Source organism: Falco rusticolus, chromosome 20 (genome assembly GCF_015220075.1).
Source record: "Falco rusticolus isolate bFalRus1 chromosome 20, bFalRus1.pri, whole genome shotgun sequence".
NCBI lineage: Eukaryota > Metazoa > Chordata > Aves > Falconiformes > Falconidae > Falco > Falco rusticolus.
The window spans coordinates 4,384,462-4,402,229 of NC_051206.1; the positions used below are offsets into that span (position 1 = coordinate 4,384,462).

The 17,768-nt window shown below is 43.2% G+C and overlaps 1 protein-coding gene across 14 annotated transcripts in view; it reads right to left on the reverse strand.

Annotated features, from left to right (window-relative positions):
• DUSP26 (dual specificity phosphatase 26) overlaps positions 1 to 9,748 on the reverse strand; it is a 41,452-nt gene extending 31,704 nt beyond the window's left edge. For 12 of the 14 annotated variants that reach the window (XM_037371465.1, XM_037371464.1, XM_037371462.1 and 9 more), the window contains exon 1: positions 9,604 to 9,748. The gene's annotated coding sequence lies outside the window, so the exon portion shown is untranslated. Of the gene's footprint in view, positions 1 to 4,337; positions 4,396 to 4,835; positions 5,072 to 9,603 lie in introns of those variants that run through there. The other 2 variants (XM_037371460.1, XM_037371463.1) reach the window with 2 other exon arrangements.
• Between the last annotated feature and the right edge of the window lie 8,020 nt (positions 9,749 to 17,768).

A 17,768-nucleotide genomic window follows, 5' to 3' on the forward strand; every position in this document is an offset into this window, starting at 1 on the left:
TTCTTTCCTTTTGAAGAAAATCAATTTTCAGACTTCAAAGGCTCCATACCTCAACTGCTTTTTCCTGGCCCAAGACTCTGCTGCATGGTTTTCCACAACTGACTAAAACTATCAGCATGACTGGCAGTTACTACAGCTTCTGAAAACTGCCATAAATTATACTTCTGCCTTTTCTGCCAGCCTAGCCAGCATTGGTACCCCAGCTGCATCCTCCGTAACATACCAGGTCTGAGATCAAAGCACAAACTCCCTTTAAAAATGGCAAGCACTGGAAAAAGTAAAGGCAAATTAAGCTTCACAAACAAAAAGTTAAATGATTCTGTTGTTATCTGAGTAGTTTCCAAATGTACCCATCAAAGTTTGGAGAATTATTTTAATTGATAGCTACAGATTAACAATAAGATAAATAGAGAGATTAGAAAACACCCGTTACACTCAGCTGAGGCTGTAGGAAATCTTCAAGTCTCAGCTAATTGTTCCATTTTGCAGTTTTAATTAAGTGCAGCCTCCTGAACTGAACTATTCCAGACAGCGCCTGAGCCTGTGCGTACCAGCTCACCCAGAGTTTCCCGGATATACTTTTAACTCCTCGGAACCAGCTTCTGACCTTAAGGACCGAGTTGGACAGTAATTATGCTGGGTGAGATGCATCGTTATGCAGAGAACTAGCATGCAAATGATGGATTTAAAGGAGTATCTACAGGGTCAGCTACAGGCAGGTGTGAGCCAGCTCCAGTCCAAACGAGGTGGACCAGTTTTAGAGCGATGCTGAGCCCAGCGTAAAATTCCCAGCCTCTCAGAAGAGTTTACTAGCCCGGTGCTGGCACTGCACCAGTACCTCTGTACGGTTTCCACTTGAGGCCTGGCTCACATCCAGCTGGCCCCGAGCGTGGGCAAAGCACGCTTACAGCTGTAGGCATAACCTGACAGCTCTGCACCGTGCAGAGACGTGGTGTTGTTTTCCCACACAGGTTTAGTTTTCACCAGTTGTACACTTCACCTCTAAAAACAGGTATCACCCCCCAAGGAGCCAGGTATCACCAGGCTCCTAATTTCAGGAGTTTGATGCTATCCCACACAGAGAAGGAAAGTTAATTTAAAGGAGGCTGATGACAGCACAGCCTGGGTGGGCTCACGCAGCCCTGCACAGTGATGTGACATGTCCTGTTACTGGTCTCATGAGTAACAAAGTCCTGCTTTGTCAGGCACCAACCGGAGTGACCGGGGCTGGACTGGGACACTATTGCATCCCGGGACTGGAGGTTTTCCAGGCTGCACCTTGTCGGAGCAGGGAGGCTGCCCTGGGCGGCCTCACCTCTGCCCTCTGCGATCCCAGCGCTGTCTTTGACAGCTGCATTGCCGTAACCATCTCTGCAGCACAGCAAGCTCATTTCACAAACTGACTCTAATAACTACACACAAAATGGCCTGTTCATCGAGGCCAAGGGTTCCATTTACTCCTGAAACGTTACTTGGAAGAGGAAACGGTACATTTAATTAAGCATCTTGTTATGCTAGGCACGAAGGATTAAGCAGCATGGCAATTTCAGGAGACTTGGCACCATGGTGCCAAGAACAGTACTGGTGGCTGTCTGAGTTTGATGGGATTCTGGCTCCATGGAAAGGAGGTGTTTGCAGTTCTCTGCAAGGCGTTTCCTCTGGTCTCTCTAATACTGCTTGGTCTTGGGATTTATGAGAATCTTCCCAGATTACTACTGACTTCATATATGACACCCTTAAAATATGCAGTCATGCCCCTCCGTGTGTCCCCACCTCCATCTGTAAAATGAAGAAAATGGTAAATGCTTTGAGTTCTAGGAATAAAACACCCTCTTCGCTTTCTACCCTTTCAGCCACTGAAGCCGAGAATATAAAGTACAGCTCTTCTGCTGGTTACAATGTGGGAATACAAAACTGTAAATACTTCTGATATACAGTGCTGTGAGAGGAAAATCAGGCCCAATTCATGCTAATGCAGGACCCACTGAAATTCACAGGCTGGATTAGGTCACCATCTGGACTATGGCTCTGTCAGTCTCAAACTGCCTTCAACACTGAATGTTTTAAAGAGAAGACACAGCCCAGTGAGTATATATGCTACGATACAATTGTCTTATCATCTCTGCACTCAGGGGTGCCTGCACAGAAGTTCTCATTCACACAGGGATAATTATTAAACTGATATGGTCGGCTCCTCCTCACTCCAAGCTGCTTCTGCTCCTAAGCTAGGTCTGGCTCTGAATTGCTCACGAGAGGAATTTGTCTTGCAACTATGAGTCTATGGAGACGTGCTTTGAACCCAGACATTTTAGAGAGCAAGGTGATGGAAATATCCCCCTATATAGCAGTATTTCCTTATATCCATTCAACTTCTAAGGTTGATGGTCAGGCAGAGGACATCACTGCAGTTAAGAAAGAATGAAATACAAGAACTTCACAAGAAAAGCTCTAGGGAACAAGGGGGAGCCAGGAAGGAGGGTTGAGATATATAGTTATAGCTGACATAATGAAGAGAGAAATGCAGCTTGGAGCTGACAGGGAGGGAACAAATAGGAAGAGCTCCCATAACAGAAAAGAACTGCAGATTTGGTTATTGCAGTCCTATTTGCCCATTTACTACCACAGAAGGTACAAACCTCTGCCTTTCACTGTAAATGAAGACGGACATGGATGTGTGCTGGCAGGCAGTCTCACACAGAGGGCATTCCTGCACACTAATGTACTCCAAGGAGCCCTGAGCTTGCACTTAATCGGAGGAAAATACACCAATTCACACATCCTGTTGTTGCTCCAGGTCACCCTGACAAAGCCAGCAGCTGGTGCTCTGGGACTGGGTTGATGGTATATTATACCTGCCACTCTATATTTGTTAGGGCAGCAAGAGTTTTGCATTAACACGGTAACTCACGACGCTGTATTTAGGAGACAACAGAGGAGATGCGCTGTGTGGTTGTAATGCATCTTTTGGCATGCATTAAGGGGATTCATCTTATCATCACTGTTCAGCAAAGTTTTTAACCATGCCCTTAACTTTATACAGCAAATAAAACCAGAGCAATCAACAGGAGTCCTTTGTGTATATATTCACATGGTCACAGCTCTTTTTTATGGAACATCATTTAAAGCACTGTTATACCAATAAAAATACCTAAAAAACTACCTAGAGACCAACCAACAACGCATTTGCATTTCCTACCTGTCTGTGTTACTGATTGAGACATTTTGCACAGCCTGTACCTTAGGTGTGTGGGTGAAGAACAGCACGGGTAGGATCATGTGTACGGAGTATGTGCACCCTGAGAACTGATGTTCATGTTCCTGCACATGTTCTCTTCAGGCTCCCTCTGCACCAGTGATGCGTCTTTGATCACACTAAAATCAGAAGCATCTTCCAAAAATTCAGGTTGTATTAAAAGTCTTATCCTTAATCCCTCAACTTGAGTGTATTGATAAGAAAATACCAATTAAGTTTCATATTCCCATGCTGGACCTGTAGTCAGAGACTAAGGAGATTATGTGATCATTCTAATTTCACACCCAGGAATGTTAAATAGTTATAACTTTATCTCATTCAAACAGCAATGGCCTGTGAGCTCCAGGGTCCTTTTGGCCTATTTGTTGCTACCACTTGCAGATGTCCCCTGACCTTCAATCGAAACAACCTGGGTGGCCTCTCTGTACCTTCAAAAGAAGGATTTCTGCAAGAGAAACAGTGGTAGCATGCATTAGCAGTCTGACTATACCAGTATCAAAGTGCTTCAACCCGAGTCCTCAAGACAGACCCAAGCATGGATGACAATGTTAATGAACAGCTGCCAGCACCAGAAACTACAGCTCTGCTGCCTAATTGCATGAGACAAGAATATAAGCGGATGCTTGCTAAGGTAGCAGGAGACAAAGAAGGGTTTTCATACACCTGAGTCTACCAGGCACACCTAAGATCAGGCAGGAGCAATAGGACATATTTGCAAGAGAGACCTCCAAACCATGTGAAAGGGCTTGCAGTTGTAGGATTTTCTCTAGTTTGCTACCGATTTATGTAAAGTGAAATGACAAACATGGTTTAGGGGAAGTTTTATTACCAGCCATCCTTAAAAGCCTGGGAAAACAAGGATTGAACTAGGAAATCCTGCAAAGACTGATCATTTTCCCTTCTAAAATCAAGGTAAATCTGGTGGGGATTTGGAAATACAAACAGACTAGCTCAGAAACTCACAATCCTGCTCATACTGGCCAGGCAGAGGATGAGGTGAGCCTTAAAACTGTTGATTGGTTTAGTGCATCTCTATTAGGCACCTAAAAGCTGGATGTAAAGGTAAGCAATACAACAACACTACCTTCTTCCTGTTGCTCTGCCATCTTCCATCCCTCTTCATTTTTTCATGTACCCGTTAGCCTCCGGGCCTGCATAAGATCTGAAGAGACACCTTTCCTCAGTATGGCGCTCCCACTGAAGCCATTAAGCCTCTGCATGAATGCCCAGAACTGCTGCAGAGAGCTCGTTTCTGGCCGGAGGCCTCGGGCTGCAAGCTGCTCGGGCTGCAGCTGCCTCCCTGCTGCCTGTGTGTGCAGCACCCAGTAGAATGAGGCTCCCAGGCTCACTTGGCGCTAATGTAATATGAAAAGCAGTCATAAAAAATCACAGCTCCAGGCTCTACAGATGTGGGAAAACTGACTCCAGCTTTAGTTATTGCAAGGCATTATTTTTACAGGAACAAAAAAGCAGAGGGTGTTTTGTGAACAAGCAAGCAGACACATTCACTGGCGGCAGAACCTTGCAGCTTGGATAGTTTAAGCCCAAGCTTTCACTTGGCATTAGAAGGGAATGAACTAACCTTTTCCATTTCATTTCTGAAAACTCCAAACTAATTATCTTTTTGTTCTTCTTCCATCCTTTTGCTGCCAAGGGGAAGAAACCAGGACAGGACTTCTGGGTTTTCTAGATCTTGCAATATTTATCACCTGAAGCCTTGCTCCCAACAGGAACACTCAGCACTGAATCTTCTGTGCTTAGATGTAACCAGCCAGGGAGACTGGGATGGGCACTGGGAGCAACATTCTGGAGACAGCCCTGTAGGGAACAAGACCGTTCCGTTCATGCGGAGCCGAATCACTTACTGAATGTCAGATATTTTTTTTTTTCGGCTGGGCTTCTTTTGAGTAAGGACCCAGAAGACGGAGAGAGCAGCAGGAGAAAGATGGAAGAAAAGAAGAAGAAACAGGAAAAAGTGTAAAAAAAAAAAAGAATAAGGGAAAGATTAAAAAAAGGGGGTGGGGGTGGGGGCAGTACAGGGGGATTAGGATTCAGGCCAGCATTGCCTGTTGTTTGCCTTCCAAACCATATGATATATCTAAGGAAAAGGCAGACAGCACATCTGAACAAAAATTACAGGTGGCTGAATTAATTAGCTCCAAATCCCAGCACCCCCAAACATCAGGCGCTGGGATTAAGGACTCAAAGCTAGTTTGCTGCTGAATCCCAAACCTCAGATATTATTTGGATTCAAATTGGAAGTGTTGCAGATGGGTTTGTTTAGGGAAGGAGAGAGAGCTGTCTTTTCCCATTCTGCCTCCAGCTGAAGCAGAAAGGCACCTTTCTCTTTCCTTCATAACATGATATTAAAATCACTGCAGCCTTCCCTACCCCTGTCTGTGCTTGGTTTTCATTGATCTTAACAAGCTTTCAGTTCTCTTCAAATATTCTGGTGCTGCAAGATGGGTAGGCTAGAGATTCACTTCAAGGCAATAGCAGATTTGCCTCTTTCTATCCTCTGTGCTTGTGGGACACAATGTGAAAGGAATTTACTGTCCTTAAATGCTGAAAAAGTCCTATTGTGTGATTAAACAAAGGGACCCAATGACAAATGGCATCTGATTTTACCCTGAAACACTGAAAAATTGCCAGCTTCTCTTGATTTTGAGGCAAAGCCCCTAAAAGCTCACCAATAACCACGTGTAGAGCCAGATTCAGAGAGATTAATCAAAATAGTTGATAGGCATCTGAATGACATTCATTTCCTGGTGCTACCATCTACTCCCTGTGATCAGTCATTTGATCCATCTGTGATTCAGTTCTTCCTACAAAATGGGAATAATTCTTGTTTAGCTGGTGGCAGCATCAGTAGCATAAAGCATTCATGCTGGTGAGATGTTCAGACATTATCCTCATGTAAGTGGAGGGAGAATCTGTGTGGGTTGAAAAGTTCACAAATCTTGCAAAGAACATAACTCGTATCTCCTGCTAAATCAGGTGAGTATCACATTGTTTACCAGGAACACCTTGGTCTAATTATCTGCTGGCAAAGGAGGTACAGAGGCATAACTGGCGCTACACTGGCTTCATCTGGATGGTGCCAAACAAGCTGGTAAGTTCATCGCTGCCTGTGTACAGCATCCAGAAGTAGTACACAGGGACACAATTAGTGTTCATGTGGCTTTTGTACTGGATGTGCTCAGAGGCCTGGAAGATATTTGTGTTTATTACAGCGTTGGTACCCAGTCAGGACTGAAAACAGTCATGGCCATGATGCTCACTCCAAAAAGGATTTGGTGGACAGAAAGCTTGAAAAAGCTTGAACAAGAAGAGAAAAAGAAAAGGCAGTTTTAGGACAGTGTAATCATGTCTCAGTAAAACACTGAGTATGGCAATTAATTATTGATCGTGCATCCCTCTGTCTTTCTTTTGTTTCCTGGGGCTCTGCGAATATGCCAAACACCGTGCCAGAGGTAATCGGGTGTTTTGCTTCTACCGGGGGAGTCAGCTACCTGTCTGTAATAGACCCAGTACAACTTGGATGCAGTAGCTTCTCATCAGGTCTGGGTTTTTATGTAAGCAGGCACGCTTTGCAATCTGCAGGTGGCTCAGCAGGTTGCAACAAATTTTTACTGCTTTTAGGTTATGCCTTGACCACACATCCATGCCACAGAGCAAACTGCCAGTGGCAATGGGCTGTTTGCTGGGAAGCAGCGCACTGGTATTCTGCAGCTGAGTTGTATGTGCACCACAGTAACGCCGTCTGCCTTCTTACCAGGTCATTCTCTCAAATCCCTGAGCATCCATGCTAGTTACTATATCCTTTTGGTACTAACCTCAGGAAGATAAACACAAGGTAGTCCTGCATGCAGCTGGCACAGTATCTCCTCAGGTTATGTGGAGGGGCATGAAAACTCCTGGTGACGTTGCAACAAGGGTTTTTAAATCCAACGTATTTCCAGGAAATGGGTATACACCAAAAAGCTATGCACCTATTATTTTGTTTCCTGTAACCAAAACACTTGCTTAAAAAGGCGGGGGGGGGGGGACACACACACACACACGACACCAACAATTTTCTTCTGCCTTGTTCAAAAACTCATTGAACAAAGAAACTTCAGAGACTGCACCTCCATCCTTTCTCACCCCTCGAAAGGTGACATAAGACATAACTTATGGCATCAACAGTACTTACAACAGTAATATTTTCTGACAAGTTAAACGAGGGTGGAGAGTCTCTAGGATGTCAATATGCATTAGCAATGGTGAGGGCAGCAGTAGTTTTTAGCAGGGAACTCTGAGCATGAGCTTAGGAGAAAAGAAAGCCAGTCACTACAGGATGGAGACAAACCAGGCAACTTTCTGGATCCGTGTAAATGTTTGGGAACTTCTACTCCCAGCTTGTGTCACTGCTTGCTGAAACTGGCATCTGGGGCAAGAATATGCTTGTATCCCCTCACCCTCCTGCAGGATAATGAATTTCCATTTTCCCTCCTTAAAACAAATGGCAATTCCATTACAATTCATTTCAGTTGGATGTCTTTGCTAATGCCACTGTAGCAGGGGCTCTAGATGGTGCCCTTACACATCCTTTTATATGTTCTCTTGGCATAGGAGCAAATCTTCTCTGGGTTTAGAAGAAACTCTGTAGTGGTTTCTCTGGGAGAGAGGCGGCTGTCAGGAAACCAGTACTCCGTCACTGTTTCTCTGACAACAGTCAAATATAAGGGTAGAGTTCCTCCTTGTAGGCAGTGTTAACCTAAGATCATAAATGAGAAAGTTGCCAGAGATAAATTTTTTATTATCTCCATTGCATGACTGGCAGGCACAGGGTGACATACCAACGCAGCACAAGGGATAGCATACTAGAGAGTGCCTGCTTTTGCAAACTGCTTTAAGTTCTACTTGCCATAAAAGTCCCAAGTACAATTAATGCTGTAGATATCTTACTCTGTGAATATAAGCCTCACCCAAAGGCCACTGCAGTCTTGCCCAGATATCAATCACCTTTGTGTTGGGTTCCTCATAAAACATTAGTGTGGCAGGAAGCCAAAGGGTTCTCCTACTTGTGCAGAGACATCACCTTTTCCCTTTGTGTGCGCCATGTTGTAGCAGGTTATATCACAAAAGTACGGTAGTGTTCTATGGAAGCAGTTGTTCCCACCAATATTCTCTTAGTTAATGATTTCTGCTTTACCTACAGCTGTGTCTGTCTGCACAGATGCTGTTCCCAACTTAACTGTGTTATCTGCAAATCCCCAAGAGAATAAAATACAGAAAAAATCCAATTGGAACAGTTTCCATCACGGGGAAGTAGTTCAGTTAGCTCCATGTATCCCTTATTCACATGGTGCTGAGAGCAGTGAAACGCAGGAGCACATCCCTTTGTCAGTCTTCGTCCATTTGTCTGTCTAGCTCTCATCTGTCTCTGTTCCCTTCATTAAGAGGATAGCAGGTGGCAGGGCGGATGATGGATGGGCAGAGGACAAACTAGAACAGGGTCTACTCATCATCCATTCGTGCACCAGAGCAAGATAAATGGTCATGAAGAGCTTTCAATTTATCCAAAGGCTGAGTCAGAAAGCCATACTACATGCCCTGCAAGGCTCTGTCTTAGGCATTGAGGGACACTACCACCAGTGGGCAAAGTACTGGAGCGGGCAGGAGCACACAGAACTGGTTCAAAGGTAGGATCACATGAACTACATCCCAGGCTTGGACATCTTGGATGTACAAATAAGTTATAGGCTGGATCCTTAGATTTGAGTTTCTCATGGATAGCCATGGCCTCCCTTAGGGGAAAAATCCTCTATGGCTTTTTCTGTGGCATGGATGTGTGGTCAAGGCATAACCTAAATAAAGGGAAAAGAAGCCCTGCAAAAGGGAATCCTCATGGTAGAATATTTTCTGGCAGTAAGAGCCAGATATTTCTGTTATTTACAGCTGCAGCTATAGACTCTGAACCTAACCCTTGTACTAGGGTATCACGCAGGTGTATATTAAAAAGTGAACAGACCTGAGGTACAGCCAGGTTAACAGAAGGCTATGCAGGCAGAAAATGTGTGTGTCAAGAAAGTGGGTGAATGTAAACCTTTGCCTTCAGCAGCTGAAGTCTTATAAAAATAAGTCTTATGAAATTACAAAATTACAAAAAGTCTTACAAAATAACGCAGCCCAAATAACGCACCTTTGTCACTGAAGAAGCAAGAAAAGGATCCTGGGTTCCTTCCACAAAACTTTGCTGACAGCAGCAGCAAAGTGAATAGTCAGAGACAGTGATTAGAAAGGAATAAAATCAGCAAAGAGTATGCACCAGAAAAAATTTTTAGTTATTCAAAAATTGCCCCTACCTCTGCAGCTTCCTCCACTTTTTCATGTGATCAAAGACCTCATTCCATACCAACATGGTCCTATTCTTTCTCTCCAGTATACAGGGGAGCAAATTCAATCTGTGAAGCTTTTGTCATTCTCTCTCTCTCCCCCTCTGACTTCCACTCTCTTTTCTTTGTAATGGTTTGCAGTGTACCTACCACAATGATAAAATGCATCCTGTTTACAGAGAAAGAAAAGTCTACCTCAGCATTTTTTCCATGGGAGGAAAATGGGGAGGGTGGGGGAAGTACATTTTAAAGCTTTTTAGCTTGTGACTTCTGCAAATTAGAAAACGTACACATCTTCCCCAGATGGAATATAGGCAATTACACTGTGAAAGCAAGTGCTATTTCTGTCCCTTTCTCCTCGCAGTCTTACTAATACTTTTAAGGTAAAGATACACTTGTTTGTGGTGAGGAAGATGGCCACCTTCAGCAGTTTGTGTCTAGTCTGAAATCAGGGAATGAGCTTTGCTTTGTATTAGTTTTCACAGTAGTTAAAATTCTTTGAAAGCCTTGGAAACCGAATTTCTTTTTATCCATAAAAGCCTGCAAGCTTTCCTCCATAGTGTTTTTCAGGCCCCAAACTGCCATGGGTTTCCACGGTCGCTTACTCATAGCATATGGGTGCTTGGGACAGTGCAGCGCCTGAGATGGGTGCATTGCTCCCGTACCAGTGCCCACGCAGGTACTCCTAAGGGGAAAAATATCATAGCATCAGGGCCCCTTGGTGCCAACACCAACTGCTCTCAGCCCTAAGCCACCTATTGGTTCAGGTGGTATTTTTATTTTTATATACATATATCTCCACACACCTCAGACCTTGCTTAATTGATTTCAGTGTGCAGGAAAACACACCAGGAAATAATTGTTAATAATATTGCCTCTCTGATTCCATTTGTTCTATTAAGATTGAGAGAAGACATATGTAAAGGAAAAGCAAATAATTATAGGAATAAATACATGGCTAGGCATATGGATACATAGACAAATATGGACAGATGGACAGATCAGATCTATCTGGCATACGCCTATGTATGCCACCTCTCTGCATTTGCACTTCACTCAAAACTAAGCACGAGCACCTCACACAAACTGAAGACAAGCAAAGTAATTGCACAAATACCTGGTGAGAGCAGAGTATTAGGGTTGTCTCCTGGCTGAACGATCAGTTTTGGCGGTGCAGAGATTTGACCTGTACCAGGTAAAGAGGTAAGAAATGCTCTCCCAGCTCTCTCAAAACTTCTATAGCTTGTTCTCCCTACTGCCCTAGCCCTACCTTATGCAAAGAGGTCTTTTTGTTCAATGCAGGCTTTCCCACTGTTACAGACTCTGCTTTTTTCGGTTGCCCTTTCTTTTGCATTAGCAGAGTATTGCATTATATTTTGCCCTCCCTTACCTAACCCTTTATCACTCCATATGTGATTGGAGGAGCTATCTACCAGCAGCATATGTGTTTAATCAACTTTAATACTTCCACAGACTATAAGTAAGAGAAATGTTCTGGACAGGGAATAATTATCATTTTAATTACATTAGAGAAGATAGTTAGACTGCCAGAGGGTAAAAGAAGATCTGTGGCTTAGTGCACTACTAGGCTGGGTAGTAGCAGCCGGGAGGTGGACCTGCTTTGGCTGTAAGGCAGCAGAAATATGAACGAAGGGAGCACATATCTGAAACGGCTTCTGCACACACACGCAGTTCTGGCTCTGGCAGGAGAGGAAATGGCTGAAACGGCACTGCTGCATCCCTGTCCCATCACAGCTCAGAGGTAAACAGCAAGTCTGGGAGATTCGGAATCATATTCCCCCAGTACAGATTTTAAAACATACATAAAGCATTAGGAATTTGGAATTTACATCTGAGTGACTTTTAATAACAAACAGAAAACTTTTCCGCTGCAGTGGTCACAGTACTATCAAGACAGCAATCTGCCTCAGGCACGATCAAGACAGGGAAACTGAGATACAGAGGCAGCATACAGCTCATCTAAGGCTATTGTGTGTCAAAGGCAGAGCTCAAAATACAGTAAAAGTCTGATTAAATTTATGGAATATCTTTAAAGTTTCAGCTTAGATTTCTTTCTATTTGCCCCAGGGTATAGGCAAAGCACATCTCCCATTTTTCCTTTAAATCTACAAAAGTTAGAAACATTACTTTTCATAAAGAAACAAGCGTATAATGCTGAGATTCACATGTAATCACATCTCTGCAACAAATGCAGCCTTAAGAACAAACAGTAAATATTGAGAGACTTGTACTGATAGAATCACCAAAACTAGCAACATTATAAATCCCTTCGGAGACTTTGAGTATCTGCTGCCTATCCTTAAAAGCTTGCAATCCAAGAAGTATTCGCTCAGTAAATTTTACATAGCTATCTGCTCTTGGTGGTGGGAGATTGGTTGCTGTAAGTCTTATAGGCCTGTTTCCTAACTAGAAGTCTAAAATGATTTAAACAAAGAATAAAAAGCAAATGGTATGTGGCACTCCCACAGAAGCAGACTACCTCAGGTTTCTGTGAAAGCACCGATTTGCAACAGCAGCATAACAAAGGAAGCTGGATTCTGCAACAGGGTTGCAGGACATCTGCCAGCTCCAGGTTTCTCCTGCAGTAGGGCCCCTTGCCACATCACAAACTGCAGCATGAACTGTCTGGCCCACGAATTCTTCCTGCTGCAAAACTGATGCGAGTTATCTGAGTTTCCATGATCAGCTGATGGCCACAAAATCTTTCGTACATATCACAGCCCCATCTGGTAAAGCAGCCAGATCAGTCCTTGACCCCTTGATTGGACTGTATAATTACCATACTTAACTGGCTCTGTTACTGGAGTGCCAAGGGATCAGCCAAGTCACGGACTGCATTGTATAAACTCATATGTAAACAATGTAGTCCCTTTTTGGGGCCCTTCTCATTTGTTTGCATTTACACTGCCACAGAGAAACTGCTACATTAAGGAAAGGAAAAAGGATGCAAGAACTAAAAAAAGAAACATTTTGATTTGTTTCTGGTTTGCTTTGGGATTGTTCATTGTATTTAATGCCTGGGTTTCTGCTTTGCAGCCCAAAATTATGAAAGAGGTTAAAAGAAACTTTCTTTTTAAAGATCACTTGTAGGATTACCTCAGCCATCTCCTCCTCATCTCCTTCTTTGGATTAGTATAATCATGAAAGCAAGGAGGCTAACGAGTACTGAATTATGCTCCTGGGGCCAACTTCATTAGTCATGTCTTTTGACACGTGTAGACAACACCTTAGATTTTCAGTATGAGATTGTTTTGCATTTAGCATCAGCTTGAAATATATTTGTTTTGGCCCAATAGTACAAATATTTCACATACTGATTCTCTGCAGAGCTAAGTAACAAATATGCACCAGTTCTTCTTCTCCTTCCTAGCTCTTCTGTTGCACCTCAGTGCTGACCCTAGGCAGCCCCTACACTCCAGCTCTGCATGTACTTACGCCATTGCATTTATTACGGCAGTGCCTACAGGTCTAATGAGAAAACTATCCTATGAAGACAAAGGAAAATGACAGACCTTGCCCCCAGATGCTTATATGAACTGAATCCGCTTTTGTAAATGTTATTTCTAAGCATGTGTTTGGAACCACCCAGGTTATAAGATTTAAGTTTAAACTCTCCCTGGTACATGTAATTTTGACTTAGAATTGATTGGAACCCACATTACCCAGAAGATGGTCTCAATCACACTCTTATTAATTTCCCGAGGTAGGTATGTCTATGCCATTGAGGCACTGGTTAATGAATGCTAGACCGCAACAATACCAGTAACAGAAATGTAATATGCCTCATTTTAGCCTGTTCCACACGCTGCTTTTGACTGGCACACACTGTAATAACTCAGAATGAACCGACTCCTACATATTTCTGCAAAAGAGACAAGGAATTACTCTTCTGGTTTTCAATTTCTTTTCTTCAAAAATTACCAGACTGATTGCACTGTAAATTTCCATTCCAAGTAACGCCTCTTACTGGCTCAGCCTGAGCACTGCAGTGCAGGCTGCTGCCCCAAGTTAAAGCAAGGCTCTTTCTTACCCTACTAAAGGATGGGAATCCACACACCATCCCATCTTGATTTAGTCAGCAAGCAGCAGCTAAACTCCTTTAGAGACTGTTTGCATGCTTGTTTCTCTACGAGTGTTACCAAAGCTAATTTACTGTAACTAATGTGGTCCTGTCAGTTGTTGTAATTTTCTATTGAGGTAAAACCACCAGCTCTGAGCAGACGGTGTTCTAGCTGGGAAAGATTAGCTCCTGTTAGAGAGGGGCAGCTCTGAGATTACTCCCTGGATTGTCATAGCAGTGGATCACACGTTGCCTAAATTACCATTACTGAGAGAGCTCCACACGCACCAGGCATAAGGGGACTGGCAGCATCCCAGTGCCAAATAGCTTGGGGCTGAGAGGCAGTGCTCTGCAGAGGTGACAGCTCTGGGAAAGTCATAAATACAGCTGTGCTCAATGATACAGCCTAGACAGCAAGCATCAGAATCCAGAGGTGGACCATAGATACCAGGCTAAAATAAGAACCAGCTATTGTGTCTATCCGAGGCTCAGACCAGACCTTGAACCACAGCTTTGTGTGGAAGGGCCCAATTACTCTACGGGTTTTTTTCTCTTTATTTCCTAATTTCATATTCTGTTCCTATCAGTAGGCTCAGAGAAGGACCAACAGCAAAATACTAAAATATACTGTGGAAAAACACCTAGTTGCAATGACAGAGAAGACAGTCTTGGCTAATAAATGAGCTGGTTAATGTGTCCCCTTGTTCTGTCCTACTTTTCCTTTACAATACTGAGATACTGAGGGAAGTTGATCCTAATTAACTACTGATGTGAATTTAGAATGATTTAGTTAAAACACATTTGGCCTCATGGGGACACACACATTCATAACTGAAGCAACTTTAATTCCATCTAGAGAGAATGGGTATTGTCAAAAGCAATCAAGTTACCATGACTTAATAACTTACTTCATATCAGACAGGAACTGCCTGTGTGCGCTCTTAGCCCATCCTGGCAGCAGAGTAAAACACCAGCTTCCCTGGGATTTTGCTTTACAATCGGGCCAGGGTAAGAGTTTGTGCACAGTCAGTTACTGCAATGCAGCTGACAGGTGGTAGCTCGGAAAGCTGTGAAGCTCAGCCTTTCCCAGTCCTACATCCTCACTACCTGAACTACATTTCCTTTAGTTTTGACTGAGGTTGCCTACGCCACAATTTAAGGTCATGCAATTAATTATTCTGAAAACTAGTTTGCATTAGTTTTTCTATGTCTACCTGTACAAACAAGCTCCTAATGTCTTTGTTGGTTCAGCAGTAGCACAGAAATCCCTATGAATGCATACTGTGTGCACACTGTTGAGTTTGCAAGCCCTGGCTATGTTAAGCACAAGTATGAAAAATGCCTGCCATTAATTTCAGTAGACAACTACAGGTGCTTCCTTAATACAAATAATAATCAATAGGAGTCATGTAGATAGGCTGTTAGAAAGGCTGTGCTCTTGTGATGTTTTCATATTAATTTTACATTCCAAAATTGATTCAGATAATCATCTGAGATTTTATGTGCTTATCTGAACATTCAAGCCTCTGATACTGAGGTAACATTGTTAAAGGTATTTAGCACACACGCACAGAAATGCGGCAGTAAAATTCATGGAAGCTTTGTACTCAAATACCAGTGTATCCTGAGTGAGATTTACCTCACAGGGGGAACAAATTCAAGGTCAATGTCTCACTTAGCTCCAAAGCCACATTTCTTAAATTCTTAACAGGACTTTTCAAAATCTGACTGTTTCATTCCAGGATCTTAGGAATGAAATAATAAAAAAACAAGCTTGACTTTACATTTCTGCTTTCCAGTTTGCTGTTTCCTTGGTGAAGTAAATGGAATTATATAGAGATACACCAGCTGGGTATCTAACTCTCAAGCATCAAAAATCATTGCTTCTTTTAAAAAGAACAATGGATATACTGGAGCACTAAAAAGTCTTTTCTATACAGTTATGATTTACTTAGCTCATCACAAACATGCTGCAGATAAATACTTAATTTCCATCATTATAGATATCAGAAGGTGTACTGCTGTCTCTGGTCAGAGATTGAATTTATCATTACCAGTCAAAAGCACCCTACAGATTCAGCAGAGGGCAGAGATCAGTTGTTTCATCCAAATGAAACATCTTTCTCCTTAATGGCCTTTGAGTTTGCCCCATCCTTCCTACTTCGTCCCTCGGCTACAAGATGATCACAAATGCTTCTGGACTAGACCTTCAGATTTGCTTTGGGATGCACATGAAATAATCATTCCTGAGAACAATTTCCCCATGATTAAAGATCCGCTGCTGCTAAAAATATTTAAAGCAGGCATCATCCCGAATAATAGACTTGGCAACATGCACCAGAAATGACAGAAATTGCTGGCACTGTGCAGAAAACAAACATCAAAAGACAGAATAGCATCAGACAGTGTGAAGCACTGGATTATTTTTTTTTTCTTTTTGCTCATGCCATTTTGCCAAGGTTGTTTGTGCATCTTTGTGTAATTCCAGTTAATCACACAAATTCTTCAATTCAAGATATTCTTTGAAATCTCCCTGGGATGGCACTACTCTTGTGTACCCCTCACTCTGCTCCTGTTATGAACCACCCTCTTGGTTCTAAATGAAAAACTACATTCAGTAGCAAACCGTCAGGGGTGTTCTATTTTGCAGCTTTTATTCCACTTCATTTGCTTTCTTTTCTCCCCTAAGGAAATGTTGTGGAAGCAGCAACATTGCTTGCTCCTTCCTCCTTCCCCTTCCTATGAGGGAACTCTCAAGATACGCCTGCTTGTAAGTTCATGTGGTCACCCATTGCTGTCACCAAGCTGCCCTTTATTGATAATTCAGCCAATAATTGGTTCTAATGGATATGATCTGAAAGTACTGCTAATGAAGGGCCTGCTCACCTGGATGGCTCCCCAAGGGCACAACACTACCTCAAGCACCAAGGTCAGAGAAAGTTGGCAGCATCGCATTCCCCAGGGAAGCCATGGCACCTGACAGGATCAGGTTGTGTGTCAATGCTGCTATCAATTATTTTTCACAGGGACTTAAAAACATCTGTGCAGTGCTATAAATCTGCATGGTGCTTTGCGCTCATCTGTAAAAACACATCGCTTACCCCAACCCCTAAGAGCCTGTGGCCCCAGAGACCTTCATGAGGAGAACAAGATACACGCAGTGAGTGATCTCAGGGGGCTGATCTCAAACACTGCTCTGCATTTGCAGCTTGTTCCAAGAAGAGCTGCATGTGGTTAAAAGCACTCTGTAGGCCTCAGAAAGACACTCAGAGGGGACTGACGACATGTGGATGAGACCACAGTGCAGATCAGACAAGTTCTTTTGGAATCAGCGCTGTGCTCAGTCGTCCAGTGTCGGGACCCATGGGAAGCGAACGGAGCAGCAGTGGCACAAGATGAACCAATACAAATCTGAGGTTTATGCTTTCCACCCCTGGGAGCGGATCTTTTGTGGCTGTGGATGGGCAGATTCTCACTTTTCTTACCAGGGCTTCAGAGATGGGAGGGGGAATGAGAAGCAGGAGGTAGAACAGGCCAAATCCCATTTCACTAATTTCATTCCTTTGAACATTATATGCAAGTGAACTATGAGGAAAAATACAGATACTTCAAATGACGTGCATACAGCGCAACATCTTAGGAGCCTTTTCAATTAAGGGTTCTTAACAAGAGCCTAGCTAGAAATGGCTAAGAGGTGCATGACTGCAGCGTGTTTGGCAGGATCTGAGAAAAACCCTTTCGGGAGTTGAGAAACAGCAATGAAATCAATTGCATCAAAGCAAGTATAGGAAGAAGGAATGACAAAGGACATAAGAAAGCTGAGGAAATGACCTTGCTGAAAGCTAAGTAGACTGAAGGATAATAGTGCTGAAGGACTGCACTCCCAGGATTGTCAAGCCTGAACGTAAAGGGACCAATTCATAGGACTGGATGTGAGCATGAAATGCAAAGAGGTTTTTGTGGGTTTGCTAATCTCTGCAGGTCCTACGAACATTAAGTACAGAGGATCAAGGTTGGGGTCATATTTACACTCACACAAATACCTACACAAGCA